The sequence below is a fragment of the Plectrocnemia conspersa genome, unplaced genomic scaffold, assembly GCF_051122295.1.
Source record: "Plectrocnemia conspersa isolate PC_06_02 unplaced genomic scaffold, ASM5112229v1 ptg000009l, whole genome shotgun sequence".
In the NCBI taxonomy this organism is placed as follows: domain Eukaryota; kingdom Metazoa; phylum Arthropoda; class Insecta; order Trichoptera; family Polycentropodidae; genus Plectrocnemia; species Plectrocnemia conspersa.
The window spans coordinates 11,219,274-11,242,986 of record NW_028277173.1 but is presented as its reverse complement, the minus strand read 5'-3'; the positions used below and the strand labels follow the sequence as shown (position 1 = coordinate 11,242,986).

The window sequence follows — 23,713 nt, the reverse complement described above, 5'->3', positions numbered from 1 at the left end:
CTGTGTTCCATTAAAGCTCTTATCTACCTACGGGTTAATTGGTGTCATAGCTGTGAAGGGAATAGGAAAAAAAAACTAAGTCACCATCCAACTAGTTGAAGTGGCTGAGGGGTTAATATCGGTGGTTCGATCGGACCACCAGCGGTCGCGTTTTTTGTATCGACACTCGTTTCCGTCAGTCTGACGTGCACACCTGAATCTGAATAATATTGTAGTCTGTAAGCCAAAAATAAAGTCCTTCTCCGAAACCCAGACCAAAAACTCTTAATTTCCCAGTATTTCGAGAGCATCAAAAGCTCTGCCAATTTACGCGTCTGTCGCTTATTTAAGTTTTAGAGATTATACATATACTACATACATATAATATATAAAATTGATCTCAACTATTTATGCACTTTACTCAGTTAGTTAGAAAAAATATTTAAAAAAGCAATGAGAAACTAATCGTTGTTATTAATTAAAAAATAATATGTAATCTAATAAAACTAATTTCATACACACAGTTTAATAGTATGAACCTTGCACACACGTGTGCTACACACAGTCTATATAATCAGCGTGTGCAAACGTAAATAGCGTTCATTGTCTTCTACGTACAATGTAAATGGCGCAATTATACTATTGTGTAACGTTTACGTTAAACTTTGTCAAATGCGTGACCCTCCAGTATGGTTAAAAGTTGATTTTTAATTTAATTATAACCACATCGTCTGTATTTAGGACGATAATTTGACCGTGCATAATTGCAATTATGGGAGTCGGAACATAAACATATATTTTAGCTTTTGAAATTGCTTACAGACGAATTTATGGTCGGTCGTTAGGCGCATGCAATCGGTCTTTCAATGTCATGTCGTGTTACGTAATTTCATCTGTATTTATTTATGTAATTAACCCTTTTAACCCAAATTTACTTAATCAATTCAAATTGGCATTAGTGTCTGATAATATTTTTCGACCATGTTATTATTTTATTAAGTTATTTGAGCGATCGTAGATAGTTCGTTAATTATGAAATAATATTTCACCCCTTCGGTGGTTCCTCAAGATGACATAAATACGCCAGTTACAAAATCAAGTTTTCTTCTGTATGCAGATGATTTAAAATATTGTTTAAATGCATCTGTTGCAGACTACTTCGCTCTAGAGTGATTTAGATTCCCTATGGAGATAAGGAGCTTCCATCAACCGTCTGCCATTTACTGTCGGAAAGTGCCATACTGTGTCATTTTCTCGATCCCGTTCGCCATCAGTTTATCCCTACGGTCTTGGTGTGAACATTTTGGTTAGAGAAACTTTCACTAAATATCTCATAATCACTAGAGATTCTCTCCATATGTAAACGAAGTCTGCTATAAATCTTCCAAGAAACTTCAACAAGCGTTATTGAATCAGGATCTATAATTTGGAATCTCATTTAATCGAAAAAGTTTTTGAGATACCTTTATATTAGGATGTTTTCTTATTATCCGTTCTTATATCTCAGCGCCTTTCTTTTAAGAGCGTTGAGATACGATTCGCAAAATTCTCACAAAAAGTTTATTGTTGCTAAGCATTTCTTCAAACTACAGAAAATCACTGTCGACAATCAAACTATTCTTGATGAATTGCAGTTTTGGGTTTTGGAACGTCTTCGAGAATCACGATCGCGTTATTTTTTATGATTATTAGAGCTTGGACGTGGGCACTTGCTGACTCGCCTATGGCTGTGGCCATCTGGCTCCTTGATGCCTGCACTACAGAGTGTACTCTCTGGTAGTTGTCCGATTCGAAGTTACAACTGCAGTCGGCCGAGACCTACGACTTCGAGTAAGCGACCACACTCGCAAATTTCATATGCCGTCCGGACGGCGTCTGTGAATGCCGTCTGGACGGCGGCTTCTGTCACGTACAGCCGGCATATTTACGCGCGATCGAAAAATGTGCCAAATAATCGCAATTTTTAAATTGTCATATTATTAAAATTACGCTACTGATAAATATAAAAGTTTGTGTGGGCACTCACAGTGAAAACCTTTCGGTCGTAAATATGCAATTTACGCAAAATCTTTGTCAGCTTTTGCAAAATGCCATAAGTCATAAAAATGATACTTCAGAATACGAACACCACATCTGTGACTATCCTAGAATTTGTCGCCATCGATTCTAAATAAGAATTCGTTATGGTGTGACATTTATATAAACCGATCTAGGAAAATACATAAGGATATTGGAAAATATTTTTTTTAACAAAATCAAGTACCATTAATTATTATTTAATTATTTAAAAAATATATAATAACGATATATGTTAGAGTAATATACTATCAAAAATATAATTAATCCCTTTTGGTGCCCTAAAATATTCAAAGATGTCAGTAAGAGTCTGTTGAAGTCCCCGATAAGCATGTGGTATTATAACTTGACCACGTGACCACGATGCAGCGCTCGACATGCGTGTTAACCATAACCTATCTCAGTTTGCGAAACACTATATCATTATCTCTCTCACTCTCGTCACTTAACAAGCGAGAGAGCGAAAAGGGAAGTATCTCCCCGCTCGCGCTTGAAAGAGTAGCTCTGACTTCGGTTTCTTTGACTCCGGTCCTTTTGCCAACAATGTTCGGAAGCGCTCGAAGCTGGCCAAGTCGACTGAATTACCCCCATTTTACCTCCCGTTCTCGATAACCTCGGACAACTTCCGAGAGATTTTAGAGCGGGCAGAACCAAACTCGACCGAAGTAACCCACTATATTCTCCGTCCTTGGCCAACCTTTGCCAACTTCCAGAGAGTAGGTAGGTTAGAGTTCCTTTGCCAAGTTCCAGGCATAATACGCTGGCATTATACGTGTATCTATTTAATTTTAATATTTTATGATTTTCTCTTTATTACTATGTATTATATTTTTTTCTATATTGAAATTATAATTATTTTATGACTATGGTGACGCACTGGGGTAACCTGTTAGGTCACTATGATCCTCGCTTAATTTAAATTAATAAAATAAATAAATACACACAAGTGTATATAATTTAATTCAAGAACGCCGGTACGTTTGTTTAACAGTTGCTTTATCTTGCACAAGATTAATGTGTTCTTATATGGAACGATTTACGCGAACAAGCTTAAATAAACGTTTACAGTATATTATGTAGGTGGTGAAGTGGATTTATATATATTAATCCCTACATATATAAAAATGTATGCGTGCTATTTTACATCAAAACTTGAGATCGTCTGAATCAATATATTTTGATACGGCTTTCTTCATCGGAAAGGTTTTTATATAAATCAATAATATTAAATTCAGGGTCTTATAGTGATACTGAGCAAAATTAAAATGGAATAGTTTTGATATAAAACACATTCATATCACGTAGGGAATGAGTTTAAAGAGGCGGAAGCAGGTTCCTATAGAGTAACTATGTAAAATTGCAGTTAGATCTGTTGGATTATAAATAATATATACATATGTACATTTAATAACAATAATTCATGAATTTGGAGACATACAATTGAAATTATTAGCACTGTGAGCGACAGCGAGCTCTGTCAGCTAGTTCAACGATAAAAAATGCAATTTGGCAAATGAGTACGAGTGCTGCTTTTATGTTGTATTTTATTGTGCATTATTCACAATTTTCGCGTCATTCTCCTATATTTATTGCACTTAAATATTTTTATTGGCAATAAATGCTGCACAATTTCTAGAACTAAAATATGCAGAAACACAAATGTGTAATGTATTTTATTTAAAGAATATTTACTAATACGGTATTTTCCATTACAAGAAATTTTATAAGTAGGTGCAAGTTTTTTCCTGCCATTATTATTTTCCCCATAAAAGTTTCCTTATAAGACCTTGGACTTTGTATACTTAATGTTTATAATTATAAACGTTATTATATTTGTATATGCATATGAATATACGCAGGGCTTTTTTGTCATGTAACGCGGTGGAATGGCTTTCCTTTTTTACGGTATTTTTACTGTTTCAAAAGCAATTGTTACTGAATACACGTACGTAGCGACTGACAATCTGCGGAAAATTTTACTTTTTTTTTACGTAAATATGACGTCATTATTTTCATTTTCATTATTTTTAATTGTAAGAGTTTAACCCCAAGTTTAAGATTCCAGTTACTTATCAAATGGCAATCCCACTAAAAAAATCCAAAACCATAACAGCAACGACAGAAAATATGGAAATATTGAAATGCTCAGTTATGTAGCGTTCATATTAATATTTTTAATAACAATATTACGATTTATAGTAAGTGAGATCGAATGAAGCATAACTAAACCGAATTTTGTCCAATAGGAGACCGTAAAAAACAATTATCTCTTCTCAGAAGTCAAAAATCCACGTCAAAAGCAATAAAATCGTGGCGTCGCCGTTGCAGTGGAAACGCTCGTTACCGAGCGTTCCCACTGCGACGGCGCCGACACGATTTTATTGCTTTTGACGTGAATTTTTGACTTCTGAGAAGTGATAATTGGTTTTGCGCCTTCCAATTGACCAAAATTCGGTAATATATTGTATATTCGGTATAGTAATATCGGTAAGGATAGCTATCATATTTTTAAAACATAGTGTAATATCGAAGTGCAGACAAACTATGGAGCAATATGCGACGTCTGTCTATACTTTTTAGTACTTTTACTATCGCTCATTTCCCCCCGAGAGTTGACTTGGCTAAGTTTGTATTTTATACTTGATTGTAATTAGTTTTAGAAGTTCGGTTTGTTTAATTTTAAATTAACGTTGAAAGAGCCAATTTAAAATAGGATGCTAGATCGCAAAAAATGTTGAGTTTGCATTTTTGGGCTCGGTTACTTGGCTATAAAAATATTGCTACTTTTCGATCCTTCAAAATATGGTGATCTGTGGTTTCTCAGATTTTCCTAAAAAAATGAATCGCACCGATTTGTCAGACGGGAATTGGACAAAACTTTCGAAATCACTATAAACTTTAGAGTTTTACAATTTTATTATACATTTAGTCTTCAGTTGTATATTTGTATTTGTTCGTTTAACTTTATATTTGCCATGTTAAATTTTAGAAAAAAATGTGATACATTTTGTTTATTTTTTTATGCGCTTCGTGGCGTAGGAAAAGCTGCTTTATATTAAATTTAAATGATATTTGATTATAATTTTCTTTATTAAAAAGCTTGACAAGAATTGAGTTCCGTACCTTTTTTTTTAAAAAAACCTCAAAAACAATGTTAAATTTATGACCTTTCTTATATAATATTTTTGATTTACAGCGGCTCCAAAAATCTTTTACTCTTTTAATTTTTACGCAAAGATAATGTGTTTTTATTATCTGTTAACAATTCGATTTTCGCCTAACTGTCAGCATACATACTAAACTCAATTTATCATCTTCAAATTACATTATTCTCAAACGGTGGCAGCATATGCTCTTCGTATATCCGCTGGAAGTGCGCCATCCGAAGCCATATAATATTTATTTTTAGTTCATTATTTTTTCCACGGACAACCTAATGGTGGTTTAATTGGTACAACATACAGTTCTTTTTAACGATTGTCTGTCGACATTTAGTCTGGGTAAGATATAATAAGTTCAAAAGTTTATTAAAAATATTATAACTTCCTGTTTGTGACAACGCGAGCATTTACGTTTCCGCTTCATCACGCTTAAAGATCAATTGAATCGTTTGCACAACAATTCGCACGTCTTCTGATAATCGCCGTGCGAATTTCAAGAAAGAATCTTTTTTTGAAGAAAGACAACTGGCGCTCTTCGCACGAAGATTCGTGCAAAAACGCCGACCATTGTTCGACTATGACCGAAGCATTACAGAAACGTTTTCATGCGTTTGTGTGTGTATAGCGGTTTTTAGAGTACGAAGGTCTATTTCGTGGCTATCGTCGTAATCGCGCTAATAAATACGCTTCTATAAGACAGACGGAAAATTAGCGCTAATCGATACTTTGTTAGCGAATTGTTGCGCGAAGGTCAGACACGAAATGAAAAATTCTATGAATTGATTTAATGGACGTTGGATAGCTTGGAAAAAATACATATAGTGCGAGGCTTCCTCCCACGCGAAGCCATAACCGCGATCGTTTCTTTTGTATGAAGGTTTTTGGAGAAACTGCTCCAAATCGGCGCCGTGATTGATAAGGGTACGTAAGTCTAGCTTTCCCTACTCTAAGCAAAGGACCTCAATGTTTCAAGATTAATCGACGATGTAGCGTCGATTGTCTGAGAAAATTAACTATCTCAACGTTAGAGGCTTTTAAAAGCGTTCGCCCCACATTTCCTTATCTGTATGTGTTTCTTTTTGTAGTAATTGACACATAAGAGTTAATATGAAATAAAAATATAATTTGGAATAAGTGTTTTAAGTATGTAGCGAACGAAATTATCGATTTTATGTAAAACGTGGAACGTAATACGTTAATATAATATTTTATCGTGATGAATTTTAAGTGGTAACATTTTTATATGTACGTATTTTACATTAAAATGCACTACGTGATTTGAGAATATAAAATATTTTTTATTCATTTCAGAGAGATTTGCATATATATATTTCAATGATATCATATTTTTTTAATATAATGCTAGCTTACAGGGTCTAGAGATTGTCCATGACTGTGTATATCTAGAGCCATTAATCACGTACTCTAGTGGATGTGGGCTTTAGGTAAGCAATGTTAAAACTTTAGACTTGAGTAATAGAAACGTATTGCAAAAATAACAATGGTTGCTTAATAATTTCGTGCCTTTTTTCAATATTGCAATTATGTATCACCAGTGAAGTTATATGTATCAGTTAGAATGTATCAAATAATTAATTTACAATAGAGCAGTTTTCTTAGATTTCAAGAGAGCTTTCGAAACAATTTTAAGATGGTTTGATAATTATTTAAAAATAAAAAAGCAAAAAGTTAAAATAAGCTATGAATCTTATTAGGATCTTATTCTTGAAACTCGCGCAGTAATTACCGTAACCTAGGATGATCATCCGTAATAATAAAGATACATCAGACAATAGATTGTAACGGATGAGACCACACAAAAGCCCTCGATAGGTCCAAAAAAAGTCCATTAAACAAATGTCACTTTCTAGAGGCGTATACTTAGAAATGAGCGCAATAATTAGTGGATGGTCGCTGCATGGTTGTAATTCATCAGCAGCTTTGCAACCCTTGATACTTAAGGTATCCATTGACCGAGACCATAAGGTATCCATTGACCGAGACCATACCAAGCCAAAATTGAACCTAATGCATGGTCAAAAACTATAGTTTGATTTAGAACTTTCTTTAGTTAGTTTTAGAAAAAAACTATAGTTAGTTTTAGAACTTTTTATATGATAGTATAGGTTAGAGTTTAGATGGTTATATGATCGTTTAATAATGGTTACGGTGGAGTGGCTTTACAATAAAGATAGAAGGGATAATTATTATATCATTTACAGTATTAAACGTGTTTGTCGTTTATTAGCGTAGTTTTATTTAACAAACTCGTGCAACGGTTATATTTAAAACCATCGTAAAAATGGCTTGCGCTCATTTGGTGCAATTACAAAAATATGCGTGCACACGCGACGGACAGATGTTGCATTTTTATCACAGAAACGTTGCAGTTTACCGCTCAAGGTGCTGCCTTTTAACCGGTATATCTGTGTATCCTTTTGTGTTTGTTGTCGGTGTGCAAAAAATCACCATTCCGTTACCGTTTGCCCCGCGACTGTTAACTGTAAACGATCTCGTTTCAGCTCGTGGCGCGGGAGTCGAGTTACAACTATATAGTTACTGCTCACTGTTCTTATATTGACCTTATATTCAATATATATATATATTTATATATGAAGGATTTTAAGGATAGTATTCTAACGTTGCATTTTTCCTTACTCATAACAATTCACCTCTCCAAAACAGTTGAATCTGTTTTGACTTGAAATCAAGCGCTGACGTTCTGACCGCAACGGTTAAGAATTAGGGACGCGATCGCGACTCTAGGGTACTCGAAAGCTCGCAGCTCAGTCGCCAAGCATAGAAGGATTGTCGACATCACCCCTGAGCAGGTTCGAAAAGACGCCATACTAAGATTTTAATGAATTGTATCACAACGTTCCTAACAAAATAAAACTAGGACACAAGTACGGAAATTCTTCTTGTAGAAATATTTGAGAATTTTTCTTTGAATGTTGAAGAGCTTTTCCAGGATTCTAAAATATAGAGTTATATTTTAGAACAGAACCCGAATCGCCAATACATCGTTAAAGTGACACGCGTTCCGCATAACGAAGCCGATCATTGTAGACGCCATATCGCAAACCTTTGACTAATAAAAAAATTATGTACCTAAACTTCACATCCTATGATAAAAAAAATGGAATTTCACATTTTTTCGATTTGGATATCGAGTATATATAATTATTGCAAATGGAATTTTGCAAAAGCTTCTAAAACTAATTAAAGTATACAATGGCTAGGAGTTTCTCCAAAATATTGTCCATTTAATCGTCGGTGCATATCTGAATAATTAAAACGTGACCCTGATCCCATGCCATTATGGGCGGAATAATATTAAGAAACAATAGCGCAATATTTGTATGTAAACATACGAAACCCTAATTATTCATAAATGCTAATATTCTATTTAAGAAAAACGTATACTATATTGTTATATGTAAGAGCTTTACTTGCCATTGTATGATCGCAAAATGAATTCGACTCCCCTGTAGCTTTTCAGTCATGAAATTTCCGATCATGCACATGATTGCTCAGCGACAAGAAAATATGATAATATGATTTCGAGATATATAGTGGGTATAGGGAGAGTACTATAAAGCTTTCTAAACTGTTGATCATTTTCAGAAAATGCGCTGAATAAGTTGGAAGTGTTTCATTTACCGATAAACGTCAAATTGGATTGCATAATTAATATGTAAAACGCAATTTATATAACTAATACACTACTGAAGGTGATCACAGAAATGCATATACTCCAAATGCGCCATTATGACTCGATTGCTTAATTAAAGCTGATTGCTAATTTATTCGTCGGACACATTCATTTATAGTCAACTGCCTTTGATATGTTTTATAGTGTGAACGGCTAACCTTTACACAGGACTCTGCCATCCTTAGTAATTAGAGTTGTCGTTCAAGTCGACAATAATTACAATCAATTGTGTGAATGTTCTTTTGAACTTAAATAGTTGAATCTAATTGTATACCTAAATATTAAATTCTGTTTAAAAAGATATCAATTCACTTTTAATTACTATTTGATTATCAACATTATTAATAGTATCCAAAAATTGTAAATTGTTATTATGGTTATATGTATGATACATAGTATATCTACTCGGCCGAGTACAGTCTGAAAATACATTGATTACTCGGACGAGTAATTAGACATGTAATTCGACCCTATATAATAATTATTTATGAACGGAGTATCTCCATCGCTGACTATTCATTTTTCATCCTCTGAAAAAAACGCCCCTCGACAAATTCCTATCGAATTTTTTACATCCATAAATTATAATTGAGCAATTTTTCGATGAAATTCCCATCGTCTCCGTTGATGGCTTTGCGGGGGTGGATTTTTCACGGACCATCGAGTCGATCCGGTAATTTTTCCCGGTCGCTTGTTGATCCGTCGGATGCTGAGTCGGCGTTTTCTAGATGGCGAGTGCATTGTGCTTAGGCGAACAATGTCACGGCATTCGCCGTTCGATACGCGCTGGCGATAAGATAAGCGAATTTATGACAGTTGTTTGCACATTGTGCATGGGCAGGTCGCTAACACACCAGAGGTATTGAATGCCACCATTTTTGCGCACAACAACTGTTTAAATGCTAATTTTTCGACGCAGAAAGAGTTTATTTTGAATATTAATGCATAATAATGAAAGTTTTCTGCGTGTTTATTTTCATTTTTTTTAAAGACAAAATTTCCCGTTAATATTTGTGCAAATAATTGAGATCTTCGCGTACAGGTTGTGTATGTTAGTTACACGTAAAGTTTTCCATGGGTGCATCCGTAAGCTCCAGAGTCGATAAAATGCGTTCAACTCTGGATTCCGGACGTCTAGCTAGACCAGATGATGCGAAGAGAGAAGCAGCGGATTCTGTTATTTTCAATGGTCTGAAGTTGATTTTGTTCCTCTGTCGTTGTATATCACAAGTCAATACTGTCTATGCCACCGGTGATGATTTTATAACATAATATTCAGATTCGTACACCTGTAAATTTGGCTAAAAGCTTTACGACCGTTCGAGATCTGCTTACTTAATCCCTCTATTTGGGGGTGTAATTGTGAATTGAAGGGTGGGTCAATTAATTACACTACAGTTCAATAGTTCACACTCACCGAATTTGTAGTGCTTGATACTAATTACACTTTTAGTACCCTGAAAAATCTAACGATGGCTTTACTCACATTTTTTCCCTTTAAGACATTATTCTAGGCGTTACATAATATTAAAACATATAAAAAAAACTGACTGACTGACATATGAAGTTATGAAATACCAACCTTCAAATGTAGATTTAACAAATGCAATTCAATAAGAAAAGTCACTAATGTAATGAATTATTTGTTTTTGCTTTTTTAATAAAAACCCGTTTTAACTAGGGTTGCAAATATCACAAAATAATGGATATTTCTAAACGTGACATGGCATCAGAGTTTTTTCAGAATTTTAGAGTCATGATCGCGTCCTTTATTCTAGATCGTCACGGCCAGGACGTCAGCGCTTGAGAATGCTTCTCTTACACGAGCCATCTAGATTCTTAACAAGCTTCCTAAACACAATAATGTTTTCAGTGATAGCTAGCACGAGCTATCCAGCTTCTCAACGAGTTGGCGAAACACAAGATGATTTCGGAGATAGAAATAAGGAGCTGGAAACAATATGTATAATGGTGCTCATATATTTTAATCCGTCAGAATAGTCAAAGTGAAAACCGATTCGACTGTTCGAAAGAGGTGGATTGTTATGAGTATGAAAAATGCAACGCTAGAATACTATCCGTAAAGTCCTTCAGATATATTAAAAATGGTATATGAGCCTTTTCAATATAAGGTCAAGCAGTAACTCGACTCGTTTTCAGCTATGTGGAGCTAGAAATATTATGTGGGATGATACCAATCTATTTTAAGTGTGCACCATAATTATTTTTTATATATTTTTTTTAAATATTTAATATAATAATTATTATTTGTATAATGGCCAACATGACGCACTGGGCAAACCGTCAAGTCATAATGATTTTAATATTTGTAATAAAAAATAAAATAAAATATTCCTTTTAAAAACACAGTTTCCGCTGCTCGCTTTATTTGTGATATTTTCACACGGATGCCATATGTCGAATCTTAAATAAATATGTTTAGGTTGCTCCCGTTAAGTTTGTATTCTTAATGCGTTTTTTGTGGGTTCACCTTTTAGAAATCACAGGTATTACAAATTCACGTTTGGTTATATAAGTTTAATGATAATTCATTATTTTATAGCACGTGGATTCAATCGGCATATGATTGCAAGCGATTTCTCCGCCGTCGCATTATCACTTTTTGTTGGTTTGTTTTTTCCGACTTTATCATTCCCGCCGCCGGAAGTTGTCGGCCGTTCGAATATCCGGCAAGGCGAATTTGCGGTTTCAGTCATAACCCCGACGACTTCCTGCATTATAACCTTATCTGACAGTGTTTCGCGACTCTCTAATCTAATCACCGATACAATGTCTCTTAGGCTGAAAAACCTTATCTCGTGTTCGATTTTCACGCGAATAAATCTTATCTAAAACAAAAATACGACCTTTTTGTTTATCTACGGCTATTGACACTACGCCCTGCGTTAATGAGCGACTTCTCGTAATCGCAATCATTTAATATAACAATGCCTGGGAAAATTCGTGTCCATTGTCCATTTCGTGTGATATGAACTTTGTTGTTTAATTATTTTTACCGTTTCAGTGGTGCGATGTCATTAGCTTATGATACGCTTCTTCACCGTTTGAATATGTAAATCTTGCGAATTTTGACTAAAATTCAAGCGTGTTGTAATAATAATTTCAACTCTTGTTTATGCTGTTGCTTTTAATTAAACTTTACATAATACAAGCGTTACATGTTAGTAATTAACGTGTGTGTGTATATACGTACATAAGTGTTGTTAATCAGTTGTATTACTATAATTTTATAAATATATAACATAACACATGTCTTAACAGGGTGTTTCATTATATTAAATAAATTGCCAAAAAATGGAAAATTGTACGTTAACCTGTTTATAAAATAAGTTTAGAATCGCGGTCAATTGACTCACATTGTCTTTCACAATTCAAAAATATGATGTCATAAACATAGGCACATTAAATAGGGGTTTAATTTTCCCTTAAATATTAAAATAAAACAACAACTAAAATATTTCCGACAATCAAGGAACTAATATTTTACAATAAAATCAATATTATGTATTACATATTTATTTGATTATAACACATTAATTATTTCAAAAAAGCTTTACGCGCTTTTCCATTAGCAAATTCGGTTATTATTTTATAATAATCTAAAATACGCGCTATCAGGTAATTAATGTTGAGTGTTTCCAGTCCATTTAGTCGCTCCTGACTCATTGTCGACCGTAGAAAGTTTTTAATTCTTTTCAGAACATTAAATGATCTGTTCCACCATCTGCTACACGTAAAGTTAAAAAATCGAAGCACAATCTATGTGTTCGGTAATGTTTGGGAATCCCACGCCGATAATGTCTTTAACCTTTAGAAGTCTAAAGGCATGCCATGCCCAAAATCAGAGGTCGGCAAAGTGCGGCTCCGGAGCCGCATGCGGCTCTTTGGCCCCTTAAGTGCGGCTCTGGCACAAATATCCACGCGCATTCGCGCATTCGATTTAAAAATTAAGGAAATATGGAGCTCTAAATTTAAACGTCTTTGTGTTGATTTGGAAAATTATAATAAAGGTTTGCTAAATTAATAAATAGATTTGGCTCTCAATTTTTTTTAATCGTTGTAATGTACATATTTGGCTCTTTGGCTAATAAGTTTGCCGACCACTGCCCAAAATGATTGTACCATTACAGTCCAAAAACATCTGTCATGCCCAATATATTTTATATTTTTATTTTTAAATGATATTATGATAAAATTTCCAGTAGTTATTCAGATTCTTTTTTATTATTATTAAATCTTCCGTTGTAACCTGACAGGCGTAAGCCCAATGCGTTACAACGGACAAATCTGTATCAATTGAGTAAGTCAATCAGGCATAATGAATATCTACAAGAGAGTATTAACTGAAATCGGTGATATCTATATTATGAATTATAAATGATTATGTTCTACACAATTTATAATCAATAGAGGCCGGTTTTATTTTTAATAATAGCGCACTTTTATAAATAAAAATTTAAATGCCGCTGCCGGGGCTCGAACCCGCGACCTCACGAAATTATATCGGAATACATTTTCACCATAGAGTAAAGAATATCATAAACATTCTTTACTCTATGATTTTCACCAATAGATACATATTTTTACCAGTAAAAAAGTATAATTCAATATGCAAGTGCAAGTAAAAGTATATGATTTCATCTTTTCCATACGTAGTAGTATATACATGAACGTACTTATCATTATTTATTCGCATGTGATTTATAAATTTTACAGTGAATGTGTATTTTCCAGTGAAGTCTAAATATATTTAATTAATCAGTAACTTTTAAATTTTATTATGAAGTATTATTTATTATTTTATTTTATTTTATTAATTTATTTAGCTTAATAGCTAATCTTTACATCTAACAAATTTAGTAAACATATATAAAAATATATAAAAAATACATAACCGAAAGAAAAAATAAAAATATACAATAATAAAGTCTTAATATTATAATTTATTTCTATATGTACGAAGGTGTTTTTTTATTCCATTTATGAAACCCGTTATATTTTTGCTGTTTCGGATTTCTCATGGAAGACTATTATATAAATCAAAACCTCCGTACATATCTCCCCTAGCCGTACTCGTTTTCTTATACTTAATTATCTTTAAATTTTCTCTATTTCTAGTATTATATTTATGTACATCTTTATTTCTTATTAAATACTTATTAAAATATTCTGGTAACATATTATTTTCTAACTTATATATATAAATACTAAAACATTCATACTCAATATTTCTTGAACATTCAACCATTCAAATCTATCAATCATACTTTTACAATTAGTTAATCTATTTTTATTTAAGATTACTCTCATTGCCCTATTTTGTAATTTTTGCAACATTTGTTTATCTAATTTATTTAACATATTTAATAGTGTTGCACAATAATTAAAATGGGGCAATATTATACTATTGTCAATTATTTTTTTTGTATTTATACTTAATATATTTCTTAATCTAGATAATAAACCTATTTTTCTACTAATTTTTTTTAATATGTAATTACAATGTTCTTTAAAATTTAATTTTGTATGGATATTTATTTATTCTTGTCATAAACTTAGACGTGTTTTCCAATATTTAGTCATCGATTTGAAGAGCGCCAAGCTTATAGTGGTTAACATTTCAACGATATATTTTTTCCACTTCATTTTCCGTATCTAATGTAAATATTTATGTCTGTCAATAAAATTCACTTAAAAGAAGTGCAATTTTATTATATTTTTTAGGCATTCCTAATGGATCACCTGTATAATCCAATCTATGTAATGTCCGCAATATAGGATATAGAATTTTAGTTCAGCGTTCAAAGCAAAAATGTAATGCGAATTCTCAAAGAGATTAACTCATAACATTACTTTTAGCAAAGCCTTTTCGAATATCAAATAATTGCCTGGAGTTATATATAAGTAGTTAATTAAATATATTTATAACATTTTTTACATTTAACTGATATTATTTGTTTCAACCACATCGTATCAAAATATTCATGCGCAATTTTGCTTGTTCTAATTTTATAATTAGCCAGTGTTTACCGCGTAGATAAATCGATGCAGTCTCTCAATGTTTGTTTAGTTGACTTATAGAATGTACGCGCAGCGATGACCTCTGCTCTCTTCAGACGCCTATACGTCTACGAATGAATCAGTAGTGTTTCTAATTCTGCAGTGATTGGGGGTGTTGCCAATCGCTCAATAATACACGTGACAACCCCCAGTTATATCAAAAATGTCGATTAATGTCACGGTCAATTGGTGGAAGTCAATGCTCCAATTCTTCACTTATTTCACGTAAGCAAAAATAATCTTTCATAATTGTTTCAACAAAAAAAAAATAATACTTACATTGGTTAAGAGCAATCGCCAAAAAGTAGCTCAGGCTGTTAATCGTGGCAATGTTTATACGCATTTTGAAAATATCAACAACATTTTTGCAATGTTTAAATGCTCATTTCAGTTTACCTCCAGTTGGTTGTAAATCTCTTGTAAACCCATTCTAATGGATAAAAAAATTTTAGAATGCCGCTCTCTTGCCAATTATATTTTTGATCCAATCTCACTATATTTAACTCTGGTTATTAATAGTTTTATTTCGAGTGTTGGGGAAGGACGCGGCAATTCCGCCAAAGAGCGTTTGTTTGTCCGTCGATAATTGAAGTTGACCGCTTCGTTTATTAGGACAAGCCGCTCGGAATAAACACAGCGAAATTTACATTTAGGTCTTGTTTGCTTTCGCGCGATGTGAAAGAAAACAAACATGGTGAGACTCGTAGGAAGAAGAGTCGCCTCTTCTTTAAAAAACGGGATAATAGTGTGGGCTTTTCGAGGTTGTCCGTGAAAGAGAAGTGGGCGTACCGAAGGTTGAGTTAGAAAATTGATTGATCGCCGCCTTATATGACAGAAAAAAATGATTCTCGTTATTTATCTGTTTTTATTATGCACGTTTGTTGTTTGCCGGTCCATTTAATATGAGTAGATAAGCGCGTGAGAAATGTATGTAAATGTGACCCTTTCGACACTTTCGTTAGCAGTTGAATAAATAAAGTTTTAATAGTACTCGCCGCTTATTTTTACAATGATTTCAATTACCCATTTTTGGATACAAAAGAAAAACTAATTTTAGATCAATATGTTAGCTGATCAAACAATTTATTGTTATTATATATGTATATTACCTAATATTCAAATTGCATTGCTTTTTTAATACTCCCACGAAATATGTGTACGTCTTAATGATGCCGCTCTGGCGATTGTTAACGAAGGGGTAAAAAAACAATAGTCCTTTTGCGCAGGGTAGAACGCATTGTCTATCGCACATCATTTGTACACAAAAATGTAGTGTTTTTTGCTACATATCGGTCATAACAAGTGTCAAACGCTTTGCAACGAATATACTAGTAGTTAGTCCGTGAAATATTAATAAATATTAACGCAATTGTTTATCTCAGAGCTCTTTCCATTTTTATATAGCCTTACATTCGAGAGGAGTTTGAATTTATTTATTTTATTTTTTCGAAACTTCTTTGTAATGACCTTTAAATTAATTGTGCAATTAGTTGGAACCCCTACACATTATTTAAAATATTTCATTTTATTGCTATGTAGCATGATCCAATGAAATTAAAAACATAAGAGCAGCTAAAAGGTTAAACAGTTAATCAATCGTATATGTATATATAGTAACGGGCTTTTAAAAACCTAAGTTTGTCACAGATATTTGTTTCGTAATGTATATTTTTTTATAATATTTCGCAGCACGCTCTCAAGTTATTATTTTATGTTTTTTTATAGTTTTTGGTCCATTAAAACTGTGCAATAGAACGATATCGGTTTTCATCAAACAACTCTTATATCCTGTCTTTGATCTGGAGTCTTACGATGATTGATATGTTCAAGGCACTCGACAAATTCTACGTTAACCCTTTGAGTAGCGAGTTAATTTATACACATTTGTTATTAATTTGTTAGTATAGATCTGGGAGTGAGTTAATTTTACGTATTTTTCTATAATTACTTCTGCTGTTATTAATTTGTTATTATTTTGTATTCTATTATAGTAACTATAGAAAAAACAGTGTTTCTTAACGTTTTATTGTTTTACTTTATTTTACTACATTTATTTTTAATAATTTATTTTAACCCTCTTATTATTAAAATTTTTTTTAAATGTCATTCGAATTTTTATAGCAATTTAGTAGCTTTTACTATTTTTTTTATAAAATTGATATAAAATATTTTTGATATTTTTATTTATTCTGTACTTCCTTATTTTATTTGTATTATATTCTGTAAAATCATCTACATTAAATCTAATTTAAAAAAATATTATATAAATATAATGTTTTTTATTTTTTATTTCTTCAGTTATATATCAAAATATATAACTATCTGGAGTACCTCAAAACAGTCAAAGATCGACCACCGTACATGTACAGCGATACCTCTCAAAGAGTTAATAACATTTCTTAGAAACGGATTATTTGTCTCTTTCTTTTTTAACCTTTGAGCTCCTATGTTGTCCTATACACGATTTATTTATTTACGTAAATCTGCACGAGTAAAAAAGAAACGCATTCTGCGGTTAATATTTATAAATTTTAAAAGAACAAATAGTAAATATAAGAAGCATGTTAAATGAAACCAAACATTACAATTATATAGTGATATGATATATATATATATTATTTAATAAATTAATTTTATTAGATTAAAGTTTTAAGAATACATTAGAAAAATATTTTTTAATTTCTTTGCAATTATACCTAGTTGATTTTGGTAAATCGTTGAATGTTTGAAATGCAATATATTTTAAAGAATTTGTGCCAAACTTCATAGAAAATGCTTCAAGGATCTATAAATCATTGGCAGATTTAATTTCATAATTATGTAGTTCTTTTCTCAAATTAAATTTATTATTCATAATCGATTATCACTCTAGCATTTTTTTTGTTACCGTTATTAGTTCATATTTTAATTTTCATACACATACATGTCTTTTGTGTGAGCATCGAAAGGCAAATTAAAAAATCACTAAATCACCTGAAATGATTTTAATTTATTTTTACTTGTAAATCCCCAAACGCAAGACATATACATATAGTCCATCCAAGATGTTCACGCTCATCATCGTTGTGTTGGAAATAAGGTTCCGTGTATGCATGCATGCATACATATACAGTTTTCCGCGAATTTGTTTACACCGATAGGAGAACGTTACTAATACTGAATCAGGGCTGTTTTAAGGGTAGGGAGACCATACGTTGGAAATTGAATTAAAAATTATAATGTTTAATATTTTTACTATAAATTATTGTCATCTTGTGGTATTTTGTAATCAATAAAACGATTCCTGTAATAATCTATTGGTATTTTTTAAAATATTAAACAGATATTCAACCTGGAGAGTAATTCCAAAACTGCTCTCATGTTTTTAAGTTAAATATGTATATAAATAAACAAAATAAGCAAGAAAGTGATATTTTACATTTTCCTCAACAAATTAAATTAAAAAAGGAAAAATTAATTTAGCGTGTAATTTCACATGGTCACCCTAAAATATTTCTCACCAATACTATATCGATAAACATTCAGTTATACAACATCTGAAATGTCTGAAAAATATGTCTACATTGGGTTGCTCGGCCGATGTAGCGGTGCTTGATACAATAGTCTGTGTCGCGATGTATCGCCGTGAACATATACTGTATTTATGTAGGGATTCAATCTTATTTTATCTAATAGTTTTATATGTGTTTAGTTAATTATATATTAAAATTGACGTGTTTTTTTAATTTATACTCCAGAAGAAAAATAAATTTGAATGTAGTTGCAATAATTAATTAAATATTTCATTCTTCTGTTTTTTCCACACCATATAATAAATTTAAATCGCATGTTAAAGATCTTTCTATCGAGTTATATGGATTCTTTGTGACAGTGAAAATAATAACTATCCTGCTTCAACTTCAGTTGCTCCCTTATTACCATCATGGGAGGATGTAACAAACAAGGGGAACTATCAACCTGGTATAAAATTTTTAACTGCCATAAATGTCACAGGACAGCTGAAAAAAATAAAATATCTATTTTGCATTATCAGACAGATGTCACTGAATATCAAATAACAGCATTTATTAAAGTAATCATAAACATTGGAATTATTTATGTTACGTATTACACTTGATTTAATTTGACAAATACATGTTTAATATACACATTAAACAATCATCATAATTTAAACCCTCTTTAATATATATTAAAACCTGTATTTTAATCTTGAACTTACTTATTGATTAATATACTGAAAATGGCTTTAATTTGCTGGAAAACTTCTAATGAAATATTTGAAGTCCAGCCTGAGAGTATGGGCTTCAAACAGCTTAAATTCTCATTATCTACAACTTGGCGTAAGTCTCTGGATCAATTTCAAGAGCGGATCATTGAAAAATAAAAATATAATTGTGAACAAAATTCTGGCGAAGCCGCGTATGAAATAAATAAACCTAGATGGTGTATATGATTTAGAATCACATTTGCTCTTCTGTATCACATATAATTTTATAAAGCGTGATAACAACCAGTGGCGTCGTGATCACGCAATCAAATGCTTGTGAGCTTTTCTTGGAACATATGCTATTTGAATGTACGTTTTTAGTTACATTTTAATGTCTTAAATATTGATAAAAACAATATGTTTAATATATACATTCCGAATTGTGTATGTAGGTGTCGGTAATACATGGCCTAACGGTAGAACGTGAACCTAACGTGGTTTCGTATAATTATTATACGTGTGCGTTGGAGCACCTATAATACGTTTTTACGTAACGTAATCGGAAATAGTGTGACATTTTGTAAGCGCTACTGACCCAATACAGGTTTGAATCCGATCATTATGATAAACATATGTATATTTATGTAAATTTGAGAACGACAATGTGTTTTTTTATTATTGATTACTTTATTTACCTTTTTACTGGCGTAGTACGTATAAAACGTATCACTTGGGCAGGTGGGAATAGAAAGCAAACAGTGAGTCTACAAATTTACATATGCATACAAGTTTTTTTTATCATCAGCATATGAAAATTGAGTAATTTACATATTACTTTTGTCATTCGACTCCTCCCGCGGCTGTCGTCGGAGGTGTTGTATAACAATCTTATTGTAGGTACATCTTGTAAGTGGCAATCTGAAGATTCTGTGGTTATAGAATGGAAGTACAATTTAAGAACTGAGTAGAATAAGGAAGTATTTGATAGTGCACTATTAAATGAAAGTTGGTATGTTTGTATTATTAATTAATATATTCATATCATATTCATGTGACAATTGTGCCTTAGTTTAGTTAAAATGCGATTCTTAAATCACATTACAAATATTTTTTTATTTATGTAAATTACCCCAATATTTATTACTTAGTAACAGTACATATTCTGGCCCTTAAAGCTTTCAATTTAATTATAAGACGTATGGTGCTATTATGGACGATTCACGTTGTGTAATACACTCAAACGTTTGGTGTAACTGTATTGTTTCAATTGAAGTACCGTAAAAAACATGGGAAAATATCTCATTTTGTGATATTGAAAGGTCACCGGTGTCGCGCTTTATTAGGCTTTTGACTACGCATAATTAACGGTTATTGAACAATGAATGACTCAAGCAATTGTGCCCAATATAATATTACAAATCGCTACGTAATTGTGCAAAAAATCACGACGATTTGCGAAATTGTTAACTTGCGTCACACTTTTGAAATGAATCTTATTTATTATTTAATTAAATAAAAAAACGTTTAACGTTTACGTGGCAGCTCCAGACCGCTCAAATCTTTTTTTTATATACAGAAACTATTTACAGTGTTATTAATCTTGTTTTACTTTTTTTTTCCAGGTAAGTTTCGATTCTTCGACACAATTGTATACAACACACAACGTACACGTAAGTCGAGCGCGTTCGCACCTCTATTTGCGAAGCAAAGTTATCGCTTATATAGGTATGCTATGTTATGTTTAATGTATGAAACTTTCAATAACACAGATTTAATAGATAAGCATTTCTGCGGATTTTACCCTTGAATTCTTGTTTGTGTATTGATCGATTCCGATTTAAACTATTTAAACAAGCGGTTTCATTATCTGTGTTCATATAGACTTATTGATTATGTATTTTATTACTATGATAGTAACGTTATCAAGGATGTGTATATTATACGCAGAGTGATTACAGAAAAGTGTAATTAAATTTCACGTTAGAAATTATTTATTGGAGCTTAACGCGCACTTTCGAAGTTTATATGTTATTTCTTCGGTTTACTTGAACTTATCTTCAGATTTCGATCAATATTTTTATTAAGACCATCGTGACCTGACAAGTTAATCTAATGCGTCACGATGGCCAAAAGTATAAAAGATAATACAGTTTAAAAATATATACATGTATACATCAGTGGCGTGCTGTGACTTTAAAACTAGATATGGAATATATATATATATATAAATAAAAGCCGTCAGCAAATGAATTTCTCTATTTCAACCATACATTTATTTATTTTAAATCTTCCGTTGTAACATGACAGGCCAGTAGATATATATTTCTGTAAATGTAAATATAATTTAACTGATAGGCGCTAGTAAAATTATATGCTGCTCTTAAAAATCTATGAAATTTGATAGTTGCGAAACGTCCATTTTCTGTTCAAACCAAAACCTAACCTAATTAAAGTTCTAAAGCTAATTATAATTTTAGAATTTTCATTAAGTCAAATCTAAAATACAAATTAAGCCAACAGATAGGCGTTACATCTCGCATATTGATATATAAGAGTGTTTATCAATTATATAAATAAAATCAAAATTCTTGTTTCCATAAAAACTATTAATAATATTTTTAATCATTTATTATAAATAAATTATATTTTCAATGGGTAATAAATATATGAAACTTCAAATTAATTTATATATTTTTTATGCACTTAACGCGTTACAGGCCGCTGACGCACTTATGCATCATTTGTTATTCCAATTTAAGCATTAGCTCCATTTAATACCAAGAGATTTAATGTTATTTTAATTTTTTTAGTATACCAATGTTTCAGACCCCTCAATGCCGTAATTTCTCATTTTTAGATTTTTAAAAAATTCGAAAATCTTTCATCCGATTTTATTTACAGCAATTTAAGTAACTGTTGATACTTGAAAATTATATTATATATATAAATTATATTAATTATATAATTATTACAATATTAATTTATCTCAAATTTCTATATGATATATTATTAATATTTATTGCATGTTTAATTAACGGTCACATTCTTCATATTTTGAAAGAAATGACTACATCTTATTGTATGATATATATATAGCATTTATCTGAAAACATTGCCTCTTGTTTCATTTAACTTAGGAACCAATATTTTCTAAAGTAATTGATCCTTGCATCTTTATTTTTTTGTTGATCAGCAAATATTCGAACAGTCGAAACGAAATATTTGCTTATCTTAACAACTAAAATCAATCATAAAACTGTTGGACCCAGCAAGTAAACTACATATTATTTTTATTAAAAATAAATTCGCATAGCAACAACGAATACATTTTTATAGACATATTTTTTATTTTCACGTGTTGCGCATTATATATGTATATAATAAGTACTTATCTTTAATACACGTGTATCTAATTAAATATTTACTATAAATATAAAGCAATTAAGAAAATAAAGGGTCATTAAACAGTCGTCAGAACTACGTACAGTTGTATTATTTTTGGAGAACTCGTCTGCAATCTTCACTAAGCCCGCTCATAATCTGCGCCCATTGACATTTTGGCGCAAATGAACCTATATTGTTAAACAATATTTTTGCAAAGTTCAGAAATCTCTATTCCTTTTCTCACTACCTGCTCTGAATGGAGCTGTGAATTGAGCTATTTAAAAATATTCGTATAAATTCAATTTTTAACAAAAAAATTTTTTTACTTTTTTATCGAGAAAAATAAATATAAACCCCACCCCCCTTTCGTACAAGTTTTATTTCTCACTCGTAATACATTTAAACAGGATAAAATTGCTTTAAAATAAACTAAGAAATAAATATAAATATAATAAAATCATATTTATTGTCTTGTTTTGTATACATAGCAAAAAACACAAATTAAAAGTCATTTATTTTTTTTTAAAAAAAAGATAATAATTTTAATATAGATATGGCGGCTATTTATACACAAAACCTTGCGTTTTTAGCGGCCTGTGTTTGTAAAATATTTTTTTTGATTTAAAGAAAACTGATTTAAAAAAAATGTTTAATAAAAAAATACTATGCATGTACGAGTATAATAAAAAAGTTAAGCTCAATTTAATATTGTTTCTTAATTATTTTTAATGCTAGAGCAATATATAAATTATTATATTAATTTACACAAACGCGATATTAAAATTTTTAAAGCTCTCTCTGAGTGTATTGTTGCTATTTCTTATCAACACTAAGATAAATCAATCAGCAGCTCAAAATCTTATGAAATCTCTACTAACGAATCACAGGATAAAAATAATAGTCTCTAATCTAGATATCTATTTTAAAAATATATATTTAAAAAATATATTAGTTTTCCATTACGATTTTCTTAATTTTGAAATAACCGCTTTTCTAAAAGTTTTCCGACCCCTGCCTTATATAGAAGACAGCGGAAAACTACTACACCGTTTAAAGTGACGGCATCAAAAGAATAATAACATAATTTATTGCTGAATTAATTATTAATTT

General features: G+C 31.4%; 1 protein-coding gene across 4 annotated transcripts in view; it reads left to right on the top strand.

Annotated features, from left to right (window-relative positions):
• Positions 1-23,713, top strand: part of Mob2 (MOB kinase activator 2) — a 192,325-nt gene that overhangs the window by 126,492 nt on the left and 42,120 nt on the right. The window lies entirely within an intron of this gene.